The following is a 17,399-nucleotide window of genomic DNA, read 5'->3' as shown; positions in this document are numbered from 1 at the left end:
CGCCTTTTTAATTTATGGTGTCAAATTGCATAGTGACATTGATTTATACATGTATATATATATATTTACATTTGCCGTGTTTTTCTACTAATCCAACTGTGAAATTGATTTGAAAGCCATTTTTGTGTATACTCACGCGTAGAAATATACATGGAGAACCTCACTCTAAAGTGACGTCTCAATGAGGCTAGGAGACGTTAATAGAATATGATGATATAGGGCGGCGAGAAATTCAAACATTGAGTATATTTTTGGCGCATTTAGACATGTAAAATGTAAATATAAGGAATGATTTTGAGTTTAGTATGAATTATTGGTGTGTAAATCACACAGACTTGCACGTAGGCACACTTATGTACTTTGTGCACATTTATGTACAGGTTAGACAACAAAAAACGAAACTTCAGATCATATGTATTTTCAGATTATAAAACTAAATTGACATGGTGCAGTTTATCTACAGAAGTATTCCCAGAATGCCCTACCGTGAAGTTGAGCATGCGTAAAAAAAAGTAACGTAGTTTGCAGCGCTCGATAGCTCAAGCTATTACTAAGTTGTACATACAGTAGTTGTAGTTTCAGTTTACTAATTCCGAAATAGTTAAATGGTAGTTTTTCTCAATCGATGTCAAAACTTGTACCAATGTAAGCTTAGCTTGTTTCGTTCTTTCCACCATCAGGACTACATATAGAATTGTTGTTATAAAATAAGTTGTTCCAGAGCATCGAATAAAAATCGACCTATTTATTACATTTTTTAAAATACAGAATAAGTATTACAATTATTTAATGTTTAATGAAAACGATACGTATTGTTCAACGCAAGAATATTTAACAATCTATGAAATAGAAAAAGGAATTTTAAAAATAGTTTTGCTTAAAATAGAAATCTATGTGAAATTCTTTCAAGGTGCTACTTTTCGTACAGTTTGAGTCTGAGTCTACACAATGAGACTTTACAGTTAAATACATATCTTCTCCATTGACTTTTAGATTTTGATGAATGGTTTTGCCATGGTTAGTATAAATAAAAAAAAATATGCGAAATTCTTTAAAAAGGTTATTCTATCTGTAGTTTTAGTCAGATTGCTAAAGAACTTTCCATACAAAGATACTAAACCAAAGTCTATTATTTTGTTTACTAATGATTCTTAGCTTCAAGCCGAAGTGCTTTGTTATAAGAACATACCAGAAGAGTTACAATCTCGTCAGAAACTTCTGATTATAAGATACGAAATTGTTGTGACAAATTAAATCTCCTGCTGTCTTCATGGTTCAAAGTCCGTGCAGCAAGATCATACAAATAATGTTTTCTTATATGACTTCGACATGCTGATTGTGACGTAATTTACTTACAAGTATTTTTCCGTATATTTTTAATAGGTTTCAGAGGAAAATCTTCAGTTTAATTTTCTTTTTTACATCGCCGACAAAGAATTTTAGAATTGTGATTTCTCAGATTTTGACACAACATATCCTAAAATTGATCAGGGCATCTTTTGCAAAAATAAACATTAAATGAGTCATTTTGATATCACCATATCAAATCAAGTAGGTATGTTTGAAGTATCTTTAGTAAATTTATTAACTTAATTGAATTTAATTTATTGATGTATCTTTTTAATTTATTTCTTTCTCCGTTTATTTATCTATTTATTTTTTCATTCATTTATTAATTTTTTCTATCAAATTTATTTTTACGTATTTGTTTTATTCAATTTTTTTTATAATAAATTAATTTATTTAATTTTTTTTTATTTATTATATTTTATTTATTTCATTTATTTTAATTTATTGATTAATTTTATTTAATTGAAATTTGTGTAGTTATTCATAAACAGTCTCCGGTAAAAACAAATTTGTTTCAAACTATTTTTAAGCATATTCAAATTACTTTTAATTCTTTTAATTTCATGATGGGTAACAAAATCATCGTCTTATTACGCACAATCTGAATCTGGAATTTGTTTTATTTTTCCCTTTTACTTTGGTAAAATAAAAATTTCCTCAAAAACTTGTCACGGTTGTGAAAGAAATAAAACCTGCAGAGTAGATACGGTCGTGCTGCCACAGAATAAACAGTGTATAGTGGTCAGTCAAAAGAACAATAGGTGTCTGGTCTGTGTACCCAGAGTCACTGGTCAACTATCAACAGCTCGGAACTACTCTCACAACCGTAACAGTTTTTGAGGAACATTTTTTATTTCTGTTACCTAAGTCAAAGAAGCAATAAAACAAATTCAGAATTCAGATTGTGTGTAATAAGACAATTATTTTGATACCCATCGTGAAATTAAAAGAATTAAAAGAAATGTGAATATGCTTAAAAGATACTTTGAAGCATATTTTGTTTTACCTTATGTCTGTTTATGCGAAACTCACAAATAAATTGAATAAAATAGAATTAATTAATTAATTAAAATAAAATGAATTAAAAACTAAATAAATATATAATATTAATCATTTAATTAATAATTCAATCAGGAAAATATATCTAAAAAGAAATATATGAATAGATTTAATTAATAAATTAGTCAATAAATAAATAAAACAAATAAATAAATAAATACATGTGGATATATAGATTTACATATAAATAAATATAGATATATTTACTTGCCATTCATGACAAGACGCAATAAATTTGTAATTCATTCTTTTCAAAGTAACTGGCATTTATTCTCCTTAAAATTTATCTAAAAGCTACATGTACTAAACTAAAACAATTCAATACAATCATATTAAGAAATAAATTACTCAAGATATTCAAAACAAATAACAATTGACTAATAAATATATGTTTTCACAAAACTTAAAAATTGCCAAGAGTAACGTATTTCTCACAAGTAAATAGCAACAAAAACATATTTTAACCCCTTTTCTGGGTCAAAATGAATGTCAGGGGACGACAGGGAATTGACAGGGTGGTCAGGGGCCTAGTCAGGGGACATCAGGGAGTTGACAGGGACGTCAGGGAATGTCAGGGGACATCAGGGGGGTTAGACAGTGGTAACAGGGGCAAAGTCAGGGGACTTCAGGGAGTAGACAGGGTTTTAGGGACAACGACAGGGGATCATAGGAGAAAGTCAGGGGGAGACAGGAAAATGTCAGGGACAGACAGGGGAACGTCAGGGGATTTTTTGGAATCTAAGGGGAAAATCATTACAGTAGTGTACTAGTATTATCACCTTTTCGAAAAGGGGATATCAACTCAAATAGGTGATATCACCAATTCAAAAGCTGAATAGATGATATCACCTATTCGAATAGGTGATATCACTTAATGGCAGTAAATACCTAACCGGCCTCTCATAGTATACTCGTGTTTTTCGCGAACGTAATTATTACTGCACTTTCTAAAGAAAGTTACGGTATATTCACTGTCGTGATCTCGTGCCGGATTGGACGAAACAAGATGGCGACGGTAACACATCGTTAAAGGTAGGCACCTGAGATTTTTATAAATATCTGCATTAATAGGTAAGATGTGCTACCTTCAAAGATACTTTTCAATTTGGAGTGAATTAATTACTGTTATTTTGGGTTGCTACTGTTCATGTCGTCTTTTAAACTTTAAAATTTATCGACAGTAGATTTTTTCCGATCGAGTTTGAAGTGGAGTGAGGTTGTTATTTTCCCCGATTTCGACAATTTCATAAATCCAGCAGCTGGAATGTCGCTAACAAATGATAATTTAGAGCAATCCCTACCTTGCATTATGAGTTGATTTGCTAAGCTCTGTTTAGTTACAAGACTATTTCGATTTCAAATTTTCCGTATGCGCGGGATTGGAATCGGTTGATTTTACTGAAGTTTGTGATTGGACGTCATTTTTGGTGCCGGATTAGACGTTATTTATATATTGTCTGATTCTTTAAATACTTTTTCAATATTCTTTCTTTTTCAGTTTAAAGCTATGGAGGCCTCATTTCATGAATTATGTGTGAGAGGACTATGTGAACTGCCAAATAGTTTTATTAGTACTGAAAAAGTCGAAGTTAACAACTGTCATCAATCTGAAAGGTTTATAAATAATACAAAAATGAGAACAGAACCGATCCCTGGAAATACGTGAGCTGGGATCAGGTGCCATTGAGGAGGTGGCATCTTATATTTATCGCAGTTCGTATTCAGAAAGATTATGAAAAGAACGAAATAATAATTTGTGTGAAATAAGTCAGACAGAATTCGATCCACTGAAAGACTGTATATCATTTGGCATCAAGGTTATTACAACTGACCACAAAAATTGTAAAATGCTTACAAGATTGTAGAAGTCACTGTGACATCAATTAATTCACTTCTGTAGATTTTGCGATGTTGAATTTGTGCTGAATACAATACTTTAAAATGATTATATTATAATTCATATATGTTTTCATAAAATCAAATGAGCGTGTTCAGTGTAATCTATGTAACGTCTAATCCAAGGAAAGAGGAAGTGTACATATATTATGTATATACACTGTAGCTACATTTTTCTTTTTAGCTATACATTTCTCTATTTAGCTATGAACTTTTATAAATAAAGTGCATGATTATCGCAGCTTGACTCAATTTCGAACTTTCTGATCTGAAAACTCGGGTTGTATGTGTTCAAAATATATGTATTTAGAGCCACACAGTTTATAAAATACAGTCTTATATTGGACAAAATCCTGCAACTTATTCAAACTTCCCTATATACTCGCCTATAAGTCGGTTTTTTGGTCCAAACCTCTTCCGACTTACAAGCGAGTCCTCGAAAATTCGATACTCTTCCGGAACTTAATCTCTTAGCTTCTTTTTTTTTTACGCTTGTCATATTATTTTTGGAAAGTTGCCCCCCCCCCCCCCCCCACACACACACACTTTTGAAACCGTTGCTATGGGTCTGTTATATAAAAATTAAAGATAATTTATAAAAAAAAAAAAAATGAATATTTGGTTGTCAATGAAGTCGTATGCCTCTCCCGGAGCAGATTCGCTGAATCAGATATGTTTGCCTTCAACAGCTGTTCAATGTGTCTTTGTAGGCTGTATTTCCATCCAAAACTTTTTCATGGATCTGGCGCTGTGCGTCTCTTTTGAATCATGAACAGCTATAATGTGCTGTTTAAAGTATCACTCAAGCCAAATTATTTGAAATGTCTTCTCAAATTATGCTCGTGAAAGTTTGACCACAAGTATAATGTTATACCTCTCGCACTTGTAATATATTTTTGATTTTGCATGCCAGTACTTTACTCATTACGTTCACAAAGGTTGATGGGATTAGATTCGTTTCTCTCTTCGCTTATTTCTTATATGATTTGGACGTTGATATGGTTTTCTTTTCCTGGTTACATGTACATGTTTCACAAAGTTCTCCCGCATTAAGCTCATGAAATAAGGTTTTCGTAGCTTTAGAACTGAAAAAAGAAGGAAATAAAATGTTAATATATAATAGTCCAATCCGGCACCAAAAATGACGTCCAATCCGACACAAATTTCAGTAAAATCAACCGATTCCAATCCCGCACATACGGAAAATTTGAAATCGAAATAGTCTTGTAACTAAACAGAGCTTAGCAAATCAACTCATAATGCAAGGTAGGGATTGCTCTAAATTATCATTTGTTAGCGACATTCCAGCTGCTGGATTTATGAAATTGTCGAAATCGGGGAAAATAACAACCTCACTCCACTTCAAACTCGATCGGAAAAAATCTACTGTCTTTGGTCGACAAATTTTAAAGTTTAAAAGACGACATGAACAGTAGCAACCCAAAATAACAGTAATTAATTCACTCCTAATTGAATAGTATCTTTGAAGGTAGTACATCTTACCTATTAATGCAGATATTTATAAAAATCTCAGGTGCCTACCTTTAACGATGTGTTACCGTCGCCATCTTGTTTCGTCCAATCCGGCACAGGATCACGACAGTGATATTGTTGTTACTCATGTCCGTCCGTCCGTCTGTCACACTCTTCTTTCTCAAACTCCTCTTACATTTTACACAGTAGCCTAATAATTTTTTGGGAGATGGTTGGTGGTGTTATGTAGATGTGCAATAAGGTTTCGGAATTTTCATTTTCACTCAAATGGGGGTCGAAAATATTGACGTTTTTTTTATGCAAAAAGCCTCTGGATCCCTGAACTCCTCTTACATTTTACGCAGTAGCCTAATCATCTTTTGGGAGATGTTTAGTGGTGTCATGTAGATGTATAGTAAGGTTTCGGAATTTTCATTTTCACCCTAGCGGTCAAATGGGGGTCGAAAAATGACATTTTTTATGCAAAAAGCCCCTGGTTCCCTGAACTCCTTTTACATTTTACACAGTAGCCTAATCATCTTTTGAGACTGTGTTAGTGGTGTCCTGTAGATGTATAGTAAGGTTTCGGAATTTTCGTTTTCTCAACCCTGGCGGTCAAATGGGGGTCGAAAAATGACGTTTTTTTAATGCAAAAAGCCCCTGGTTCCCTGAACTCCTCTTACATTTTACACAGTAGCCTAATCATCTTTTGAGAGAGTGTTAGTGGTGTCCTGTAGATGTGCAGTAAGGTTTCGGAATTTTCATTTTCACCCTGGGGGTCGAAAAATGACATTTTTATGCAAAAAGCCCCTAGTTCCCTGAACTCCTCTTACATTTTACACAGTAGCCTAATTATCTTTTGGGAGATGTTTAGTGGTGTCCTGTAGATGTGCAGTAAGGTTTCGGAATTTTCATTTTCACCCTAGTGGTCAAATGGGGGTCGAAAAATGATGTTTTTATGCAAAAGGCCCCCGGTTCCCTGAACTCCTCTTATATTTTACACAGTAGCCTAATCATCCTTTAAGATATGGTTAATGGTATCCTGTAGATGTGCAGTAAGGTTTCGGAACTTTCATTTTCACCCTAGGGGTCAAATGGGGGTCGAAAAATGACTTTTTTTGCAAGAAGCCCATGGTTCCCAGAACTCCTCTTACATTTTACCAGTAACCTAATCATCTTTTAGGAGATGGTTGGTGGTGTCCTGTAGGTGTGCAGTAAGGTTTCGGAACTTTCATTTTCACCCTGGCGGTCAAATGGGGGTTGAAAAATGACGTTTTCTATGCAAAAAGCCCCTGGTTCCCAGAACTCCTCTTACATTTTACACATTAGCCTAATCACCTTTGGGAGATGGTTGGTGGTGTCCTGTAGATGTGCAGTAAGGTTTCGAAATTTTCCATTTTCACCCTGGGGGTCAAATAGGGGTCAAATTTAAAAAAAAAAGTTTAACATGTTTAAAAACCCTGGTTCCCAGAACTTCCTTCGTATTTTATGCATTAGCTTTAAATCATGATCATTTGGAAGATTATTGGTTTTGTCCTGTGGATGTGTAAAATGGTTTTAAAATCTGCATTTCCATGTAGATGGCAAATAGGGGCAGGAGGCAGAAAAAAATGGCCCCTCCCTAACCCATGGGGTCATGATTTGTACAAACTTAAATCTACACTTCTTGGAAATGTTTCCATATTTATGGAACGCCATAGCTGCCTGAAGGTCACTTTCATATTATATGAGGTGGTATGACCTTAATATAAAGTGGTGAAATCATTATATATAGTGGTAAAATCATTATATTCAGTGATTACTTTATTATATGCAGTGGATTTATCATTATAGGCAGTGGTTTTATCATTATAACTCTTCAGAATGTGAAGGCATTCGATGATCTTTGATCCTTTTTAAACTTTAACCTTACCATTTGCATTTCAGTTATTTTACCCCAATCTATACTTTAACTTGTACTTACCGACTGTCATATGTCCTGTCAACTTCATGAAATATAATCCAATTAAAACACAAAATGAAATAATTTCTATTGATATACATGTAATGACGTGTACACCACACTGCACCATGTGCAATGTAAAAATGATAATGGTAAAACTAGTACTAGTTGGGTAACGCAAGCCCAGTGTGATGTAGAAATTTTCAAAAAGGTGTTCACATACATGTACAGTACAAGAACACATTTTAAATTATCATATAACGATATTTTAACATAACTTTGCCATCTAGGCCTATTTCCGAAAACAGTCATTTTTGTGTGTGTGTTGGAGGGGGGTGACAAAATTGATTGGGTATGGCTTTTCAAGGAGGTTTTTGCCTAATCAAATACTTAAAAAAGTGCACATTTTGATAAATTCATCGTACATCATTAAAAGTCGGGCAGTCAGGATGTTTTCAAAAATGGATCTCTATAAATATTGTTAACGTTACATAATGAGTCAAAATCGTGTATCTTTTAGGATATCTGTTTCATAAAGCGAACGCTTTATGAAAGATATGAAAAGAGCGAAGATATAACAAACTCAACTGCACTGTAAAGCAAGAAAAGACTGCAAAATACAAGTGCCGGAAAAACAAAGGCTGTATCTACCGTTTCGTTGTCACCGTACAACTTTTATTTTTAGCTTTAACTTGTAAACAACATTAAATTAGAGCATGCAAAAGTGAGAAATATGTTCTAATAAATAAATCTTTTTTGAAGATTTTATCAAAATTCTTGGTCTACAATGTTTACCGACATTCATTTTTTTGGTACTTGAGACCATGGTAATATCTTGAACTTTTCTGCGCACGCGTACAATAAGTAGAAAGAAGAGACGCAATATTTTCGTCTTGCGACAGACAAAAAATATTTTTCTCTCCATATAAGTAGATTTTTTACGTTCCGAAACCTGTCATTGAAGCCTTATTCTTTCAAGGATTGAACAAAATTTGCAGTGGTCATGCAAAAGTTCTATTTTCCCGTTTGTGCGTCACGGTGTCGCTTTAAACTAAACTATGCAAGAAGGAAATCGGTTCAATTAATACTAGTGCATTGCAATTTTGAATTTTTGGGAAAAAAGAAGTCCTCAGACGAGAACCATCTTTCTAGGAAACAAATTTTCAAATTTTGTTCAAATTTAAGCAACATGGGACTCTAGAAACAAAATACGGTTGCTACTGAGAAACATTGCGATCATTATGAACACATTATGAAATGACGTAAATTGAAAATTAAACTGCCTCTGATGTCCATTTTTTTGAAACAAAATACCTATCTGAAAATAAATGATCCAGCTTTACTTAAACTTTCATGCTAGGAAAATTGTATGTTTATGGTCGTTACATTTTTGCAAAAAGTTTTGACAAAAATACTGTCTAACTTTCTTTTTTTTGAAATTGCAAAGTTGGGACATGTTTATTGAAACTCTCTGTACATTTGTGTGATACCGATAGTAAATCAATGCTTTCATAGTAATCGACCGGGACATCTTCCTTAATTCTTATCTTTGTCTTTTAAACAATAAAAAATATTTTAAAAAACAGTCGCTCCTGAACGTCATTTTTTGGTCTTAAATTATCATAAAAATCTATCAGAAAAGTCTGGAACCACATTTTTTCATGGTACATGTATTATAAGAAACAGACTACAGAAATTATTTCTGTTTAGTGCCAATTCTACTTATAAAACTGGTTCTGCCCCATAACCTTTGAATGGGCCACCAAGACCAAGTGTCTTGAAATTAAAATCACAATAATATTAGTAGTGGCTGCTGTTACTGGCTGCTAGCTTCAACCTGGTTTAAATCTCTACTTTCAATTTAGATTTTGGCGGAAGCTGCTGTCAAATCAAACGGTCGGAAAATCAAAGGATATCACGAGCAGATTAAGGAATGGGAAATCCATATAGAGGTATAGTGATTATGGTAATTCGAACACTTTGTTCTTCCTACTTTGTCATAGTTAGATGCCTTTGTGCAGACGAATCCTTTACTCAGTTCGCAGTAGATGGCCATTTTATCAATGCGTCGTATAAATATTTTAAAAGTTCGGTTCATTCTGAAATATTTACATTTCAAACTGTTTTCTATGTAATAACTCTTTGAAAGTAAAGTGTGTTTACTTAATTATTCAATATTTACAACTGAATGTAAACTTCGCCAAGTGAGAGGTCAGGTCGAGTGCCTAATATGCATGATAGTAAAACGCGGCTGTCATTGTGTTTGATGTCAGTGGGCGGGTACTATGGAAATTAATATAGAATGCCTTTCATGTATTTCATATCAATTATTTATATTTCGATTACACATATAAATGTTAATATAAGGAACCACTGCCTAGTTTATCCCACGTTTCCAACTGTAGTTAATGCTCATGGCATACCTAACAAACTAGACAGATATATTTTAAGAAGATTCTAATTATGTCTTATTTTCATAGCCAACTGTCTTCAATTATGGAGCTCAACAGGAAAACCCTATGGTCAATGTTTACTTTTATGATAGCGATGGTGTTTCAGCAAAACCAGATGACGAGGTATTTTAGTAGTGAAGTTAAAATTTGTCATACAATAATCCATTCATTGGATAAATTTCTTAAATCAATATGTTTATATGTGACCTTCTGCTGTTTCCCCATTACAGACAATGTTCGTTTCTCTTTGCATTTTTTTTTTACAAAATTGTTAACGCACCACTCGATATTTTCATCTGCAGATACACCTATCTCATGATCATCGACACGAGTAAATCTACATTTCCGTCTTGTCTACTGCAGTAAAGTTTACGGATGTCTTTATTTGTACACAACACCCTCAGAGAAGGGCAATTTAATTTTTCAAAGTCAATTGTGCACCTTTTGTGCGCTGTTACAGAGTTAGTGGTTACCAATGGTGGTCAGAGATGTTGCAACAGGAATGGTGGCCCTGTCTATCAAATGATCTAATATGTCGCCTTGTACTAAATAATGCTTTGGCATCTGTACCCAGACCATCACACTTTCGGTTGCCACAAGTTTATGAATCAGTCTTGCAATAGTCGGCTCGTGTTTACCCACAGAAGAACATATTTACATTCCTTAATCTACTAGTATTCAAATGCATATACTGGTAGTTTTCAGCCAACAGAAACATTTTTAAATTGTCTTATTTTCAAACGAACATCTCCAAAGGAACACGTAGCAGACACCAAACCAGCTGCCCGAATCTACGCTCTTCTATGGTTAAACACTGCATACCCAGTCATTATTTTTTTGAGTTTTTAATGAATACAAACAGAAAGAGCACAATTTCGAAGAAGGAAATGTAATTTTTTTCCTCTAAGACTTGCGAGCACGATTTTCATGCATTTCTATGAAATGATTACATTTCAGTTATCATTTATTGTCCCCCCCCCCTTTCCGCTTTCGCGAAAGCGAGGGGACATTAAATCTCATTCGTCTGTCAGTCTATCCGTCTGTCACAAAAACATTAATGAGTCCGTGGTCATAACTTTTAAATGAGAAGAGATAGGACTTCGATATTTCACATATTCATTACCTGTGACAAGACTTTTCCAAATATACTATGACTTTTGACCCTGTGACTTGACCATTAAAGTTTGACCTACTTTTCAAAAATTTTAACATTACTTTAAATTGGTCATAACTTTTGACAGAGAAAATATATTACCTGTGGCAAGACCTTTCTAAATATACTGTGATTTTTGACCCAGTGACCTTGAGGTTTGAGCTACTTTTCAAAAATGTTATCTTTGGCTATAACTTTTGAGAAAAGATATGCTTTCATATCTATCATGTGCATTACCTGTGACAAAGCCTTTTCAAATATATTATGGTTTTTACCACTTGACTTTGACCTTGAAGTTTGACCTTATTTTCAAAAATTTTAACATTGCTTTAAATAAGTCATTAAATTTGCACGAGAAAAGATAGAGCTTTTATATGACATAAGTACATTACCTGTGACAAGACCTTTCCAAACATAATATGGTTTTTGACCCCATGACCTTAAGTTTGTTTTTGTTTGTATGTTGTTTAACGTCCCTCTCGAGAATTTTTCACTCATATGGAGACGCCACCACTTGCCAGTGGAGAGCTGCAAATTTTGTCCTATACTCGGCACTTACAGCCATTGAGCAGTGAGGGATCTTTTTCATCCCAGCACCTACTTCGACACGGGACCTCGGTTTATACGGTCTCATCCGAGGGACCGGTCTCCACGTCCCACAGTGGGATTCGAACCCGCGGCGTTAGGATCAACTGCTTACTTCGCGACTCTAGAGCAGACGCTCTAACCACTGCGCCACGCGGGCGACCCTTAAGTTTGAAATACTTTCCAAAAATTTTATCTTTTCGTTTTACTTTTGATTGAGAAAAGATAGGGCATTTATATTTGACATGTGAATTACCTGTGACAAGATGTTTCTAAGCATACCATGAATTTTGACCCCTTGAACATGATCTTCATGCTTAGCCTTATTTTTAAAGATTTCAACTTTGGTGATTACTTTTGAGTGACATATTGATAGGGCATTCATATTTGACAAGTGTATTACCTGTATCAAAATGTTTTCGAATATGCTATGATATTTGACCCCGTGACCTTGACTTTCAAGTTTGACCTAATATTCAAACATTTTATCAGTGTTGCTAACTTTTGAAGGGGCGAAGATTGGGCATTCATATTTGACACGTGCATTACCTGCGACAAGCATTTCCAAATGTACTATGATTTTTAACCCTATGACCTTGAAGTTTGACCTAATTAAAAAAGAATTAACATTGCTGATACTTTTGAACGAAAGAAGATATGGCATTTACATTTGATATGTGCATTACCTGTTTCAAGACCTTTCCGATTGTATACTCTGGTTTTTAAAATTTTTTCACACGTGCATGACTTGTGTCAAGACCATTCGGATTGTAATATGATATTTGACCTCATTGACCTCATGACCTTGATCTTGAGGTTTGATGTAGTTTTGAGAAGCTGTAATCTTTGTCATAACTGTTATTAATTCGATAATTTATGTCTTTTTGTAAGATGTATAGACAATACAGGACATACAAAGTTACAATATGCCATATATAATGGCATCCCATCCACTATGATACCGAAAACGGGGACCACAATTCTTTGAATTTTAGGATTTTACACATCTTACTTTGAATCATGATTACAGATTAGATACATCTTAAAGCAACTTTTGAAAATGTAAAAATTAATTTTCTATGGTGGTGCGTCGGCAATTTTGTCTAGTGTATATGAACCAAAAAAAAAACTGTTTTCCTCGATTCAGATATCTGACATGCTTCCTGCAATCTTTGAGGAAACTTATTTACGCATGTACTGGAGAAAAAAAGACAAAGAAGAGAAAGAATTCAATGATGCAAAAGATTGGTTTCAAAATCTGACAGGTAAGCCTTAAATTAAAACAGCGCTAATGGTATACTCCTGAAAGAAAATAACATTAGGCTTAAGGCATAGCAGTATTATGCATGTACATGTATGAATTATATGGAGATAGCGAACAGTATTCAAGCTCAATATCTATTCAAACAATACAAGTCAGGGGGTAAAGCAAAAACGGGCCTCTAAAACATCAGAAGTGGGATCTGGTGGCATGGAGGGGTGAGTATCCCCTGCCGACCGTCACACCCGCTGCAATTTTTGGTGTATTGTGTATATTTGGTTTATTCGAAAGAAATCACTTCTTTTTTCTTTTCTTTTTTTTTTGAAAGATATGAAAAGTGCTTGGCTAGAGAATTAACTGTATTTATACTATTAAACGGTTTTGATATCAGGTTTAAATTCGAACGTGTTGACAATGTACTTTATTTATATAGGGGAAAATAAAACAATATTTTAAAGCAGCAAGGGATCGCAAAGCGTTTAGGACGACCCCAAATTACAACAAGCAGCAGCATACAGATAAAAGGATATTCATGTACTATAAATAAGCATAATATGGCCGATACCTCGAACTGTAATTAATCTTATAATTATATTCGCTGCAGTTTAGAAAAAACTTTACATGTATGTTCAGTTATCGTTCCGTGTAAACCGCGAACGTAACTAAAAGTATTTGCGCAAGTATACAGGTCATAAATTTGTTGAAAGCAGTGCACATATTCTCACAGTAAATTAGTTTGTTTAAAATAAGCTTCAACGGACCCACTCTTCACTTAAAAACCACTCTTAAATATCATTCAAACATTCTTTTACCAAGTAACAGTCAACAAATAGATATCTTATTGATTCAATGTCAGTGTTACCAAACTGCAATCTGAAGACTCTTTTGGACGCACCGTGCTACAGCATATTCTAGAAGTGGTGTAAATCAGATTCCTTGAAGTAGATATAAAAAAAGATGCTTGACTTTGTAATTGACAATATCTAATTAGTTTTTGGAGATCAAATTTTCCAACAATCAGTCGAAATTCCCATGGTCAACAATATCACCCCGTTATTAACAAGCTATTCTTAACTTCCTATGAAGCAGAATATATTCAAAAACTCCCAAATGAAATGAAGAAGTATCTTGCTGTGGCCTTCAATTCAACATTAAGATACATCGACGACGTTTTATCAATTAACAATATTCACTTTCATTCCTTTGTTGATTCGATATATCCCCATAGACTCGAAATAAAAGGTATCAACGAATCTGGCACATCAGCTTCATTTTTGGATATTCTACTAGGAAAAGACGTTAATGGTAACATAACAACAAAACTTTATGAAAATTCCTTTTCAATTTCCCTTATTTATGTAGCAATATACCATATTCACCCACTTGATTCGATACGCAAGAGCATGCTCATCCTACGAACAATCTATAAAACGAAGCAAGCTATTGACAATCAAATTGATAAAGCAAGGATATTAGCTGGCGACATTTCGCAAATTTAATGGTCGATACAATGACTTGTCGGCAAATAAAATCTACTATTAAGTCGAATATTGACTGACGTTTTTCATAGAAAATGTTTGGTCATTATTTACACATCAAATTGTCTACGGAACTTTCCGTTTGCCCGATCATGACAAGGAGCACACGGCGGGTGTGACCTGTCGACAGGGGATGCTTACTCCTCCATGGTACGTGAACCGACCTCTGATGTTTTTAAAGGTCGGTATTTGCTCTACTCTTAATCTGGATTGTTTCAATGGACTTTTGAACTTGATTACTGGTCGTTATCTTCATATTTTCAATTGTACAACCATTACTCACGTTAACATAAAAACTACTGCTTCTTTTATAAAAAAAAAAATGATACTCGAAAATTTTCGCACTTTGTGATTTGTTTTCAACAAAATTGCTTTGTCAAAAAACACTCTGATTCTACACACAAGCACTCTGAAGTTAAAAGAATGCTGGAGGTTTTGGATCCAGACCAAAGAGTAGGAATTTGATAGATTTCAATCCCGATCAAATTTATTTTCTAGCTAACCCAACTCAAGCAGCAGAAACTAAGTTTTTATTCCTCTCATCTCATTTCCGCATCTTTTCTTTAAATTAATAGATATTATTCATGATGATTCGTTTGCTTACGTTACGTTTTACTCTAGAACTATGCGTAACAGTTACTACAGCAATTAACTAAAATTCCTTTTATACTACAGATTGTAATTATGTCTTATCAGACATGAAATTTATTAGTACGGTACAAGTAAAACTAGACGATAACTGGTTTAGAGTCGTCTGTTTGCTTTTTTCTGCTTATTTTGAAGTATTTGAAAATTCTGCATACCAGTGTGCATAATGGAACTCTTTTAAAATAATTACAGTTCGGGGGATTATACTAGTTAATGACCTTTGAATTTTATTCGTCACACTATTCGAAATTGACATCTGATGGACACACGATGAAAGAAATATTCAAATTTGTATCTAATCATAAAACCATCGGACCATATGTGAGAACATCTTAAGCCATCCTATGATCTCCAGGTGCGTTTTTCATGTACCAGCAGCATCTTCGTGAGCGTTGGCAAAATCTTTGGCATGCCAAACAGTGCCGAAGTCCCTGTGAAGGTTCATTTTCGAGAAGAATTCGTGTATTCATTTTGCCCTACGTAAGATCAACGAAATCTTGTCATTTCGTGTTGTTTTCGAATATATTTCGTGTTATCTTTGGTGCTATAGGGCAATTAAAACAAAAAAGTTTCCGATCGACTTAGGAAGACAGCAAAGCCACATGAAGCCCTCACAATGCCGTTGTATAAATAGTCATTGATTATAGTGCAGTGACATCTAGATGGAAACACGCTGTCAAAGACGATCAAATTTCTATGCTAATTCAGAAAATAAAACCAGCTAAATGAATCAATGAACTTACATGAATATTGTCAGAATTCAATGACAACGACATTATTCTTAACATCATATCAATCATCTGTTTTTTAAACAAGGCACGAGCTCTGTTATTGTTAATGTTTACCAGGTGTGTTAAATTTGTTAAACTCTGCACACATCACTGAGCATTGACTGACAATACTGGTAAGTTGGTTTTGCTCAATCAAACGCGTCCTGGAATTTTTAGTTTCAATAATTTTCAGAAAAACGACGTTTCTGAACACGCTTTAATTACAATTCCGTGTGAAATGCTATATCAACATATAAGTCATGATATTATACTGAAAGGAGATGGGCGAACATAGCGTGCAGAAATCCTATAGCTTCAGATATATAAAAATCATGCTCAATTCGTGAATTTAGTATTTAGAGTAAATTTCTCATTCTTGAAATTTATGAAATTATGATAAACAAAACTTTTCTGAGGAAAATTTTCTCGGCAAAATTTATTCTTTTATTTAAAAAATTAATGTGGTATTCGTGGGGTTCGAACCCTAGCAATAAAAATCCTGAGTATCATTTTCTTTCGAGACTAGCACGCTAACCACTAGGCCACACAAGTTTTAATGAAGAGTGGCATTTAATTCATGTTTGTGATATGACCCTTGATTTAATGGACTTCAAGTATTTTTCGAAAAGATGCGAATGTATATTTTTAAGGTATAGTGGGTCATTGCTCCATATTTTTGGTAACCAAAAAATGTATATATTTATGCATACTTTGAGGAATAACTTTCAAAAAGGTGGAACAAACACCCACTCATATCGAAAAATAGTGTTATAGTATGAGAAAATGACTCTTTTTGCCCGCTTTAGTGTGTGTCTAATATTTCACAGGCAAATAATTTCAATCTTTGAGGGATTTTTGCAAATTTTAGAGATTTTATATAAAGTATATTTTAATGTTAGACGAAATGTTAAGGAAAATTTGATATAAATGAAATTCAATTTTTCATCTTCATGTTTGTCACACTTTAGGCTTATCGCTCGTCATGTTCACCCATCTCCTTTGAGAAAATAAAAGTTTGAGAACTTAAAATTTCTGTCCAGGCCCTTTTGATAAAATGATAAATAGCTTTTTCTAATACATGTAATTTCAATTTAATTATTTATATGAAGGGTAGGGAACCATATTTTCTTTGTCAGATTCTATCGCAGTCTTATACATATTTCAAATATCTTTTTCTTGTGACAAGACCTTTCCATGCATATCAACAATTCTGACTTTTTTGAAACTAATCTTCGAGTTTGATGTACTATTGATAAACACTATCATTTTCT

The 17,399-nt window shown here is 33.8% G+C and overlaps 1 protein-coding gene and 1 pseudogene across 1 annotated transcript in view; one reads left to right on the top strand and one right to left on the bottom strand.

Moving 5' to 3' along the window:
• LOC133192964 (deoxynucleoside triphosphate triphosphohydrolase SAMHD1-like) overlaps nt 1-10,296 on the top strand; it is a 41,129-nt pseudogene extending 30,833 nt beyond the window's left edge.
• The window catches only part of LOC133192190 (phospholipid scramblase 2-like), a 238,725-nt gene extending 221,563 nt beyond the window's left edge, over nt 1-17,162 (bottom strand). The window contains exon 1 of the mRNA XM_061328154.1: nt 17,152-17,162. The gene's annotated coding sequence lies outside the window, so the exon portion shown is untranslated. The remainder of the gene's footprint in view (nt 1-17,151) is intronic.
• Between the last annotated feature and the right edge of the window lie 237 nt (nt 17,163-17,399).

This window comes from Saccostrea echinata, unplaced genomic scaffold (assembly GCF_033153115.1).
Source record: "Saccostrea echinata isolate AGI-Se365-2 ecotype Australia unplaced genomic scaffold, CSIRO_AGI_Sech_v1 ptg000025l, whole genome shotgun sequence".
Taxonomy (NCBI): domain Eukaryota; kingdom Metazoa; phylum Mollusca; class Bivalvia; order Ostreida; family Ostreidae; genus Saccostrea; species Saccostrea echinata.
The sequence above is the reverse complement of the archived record's forward strand: the minus strand, read 5'-3'. Positions and strand labels throughout refer to the sequence as shown.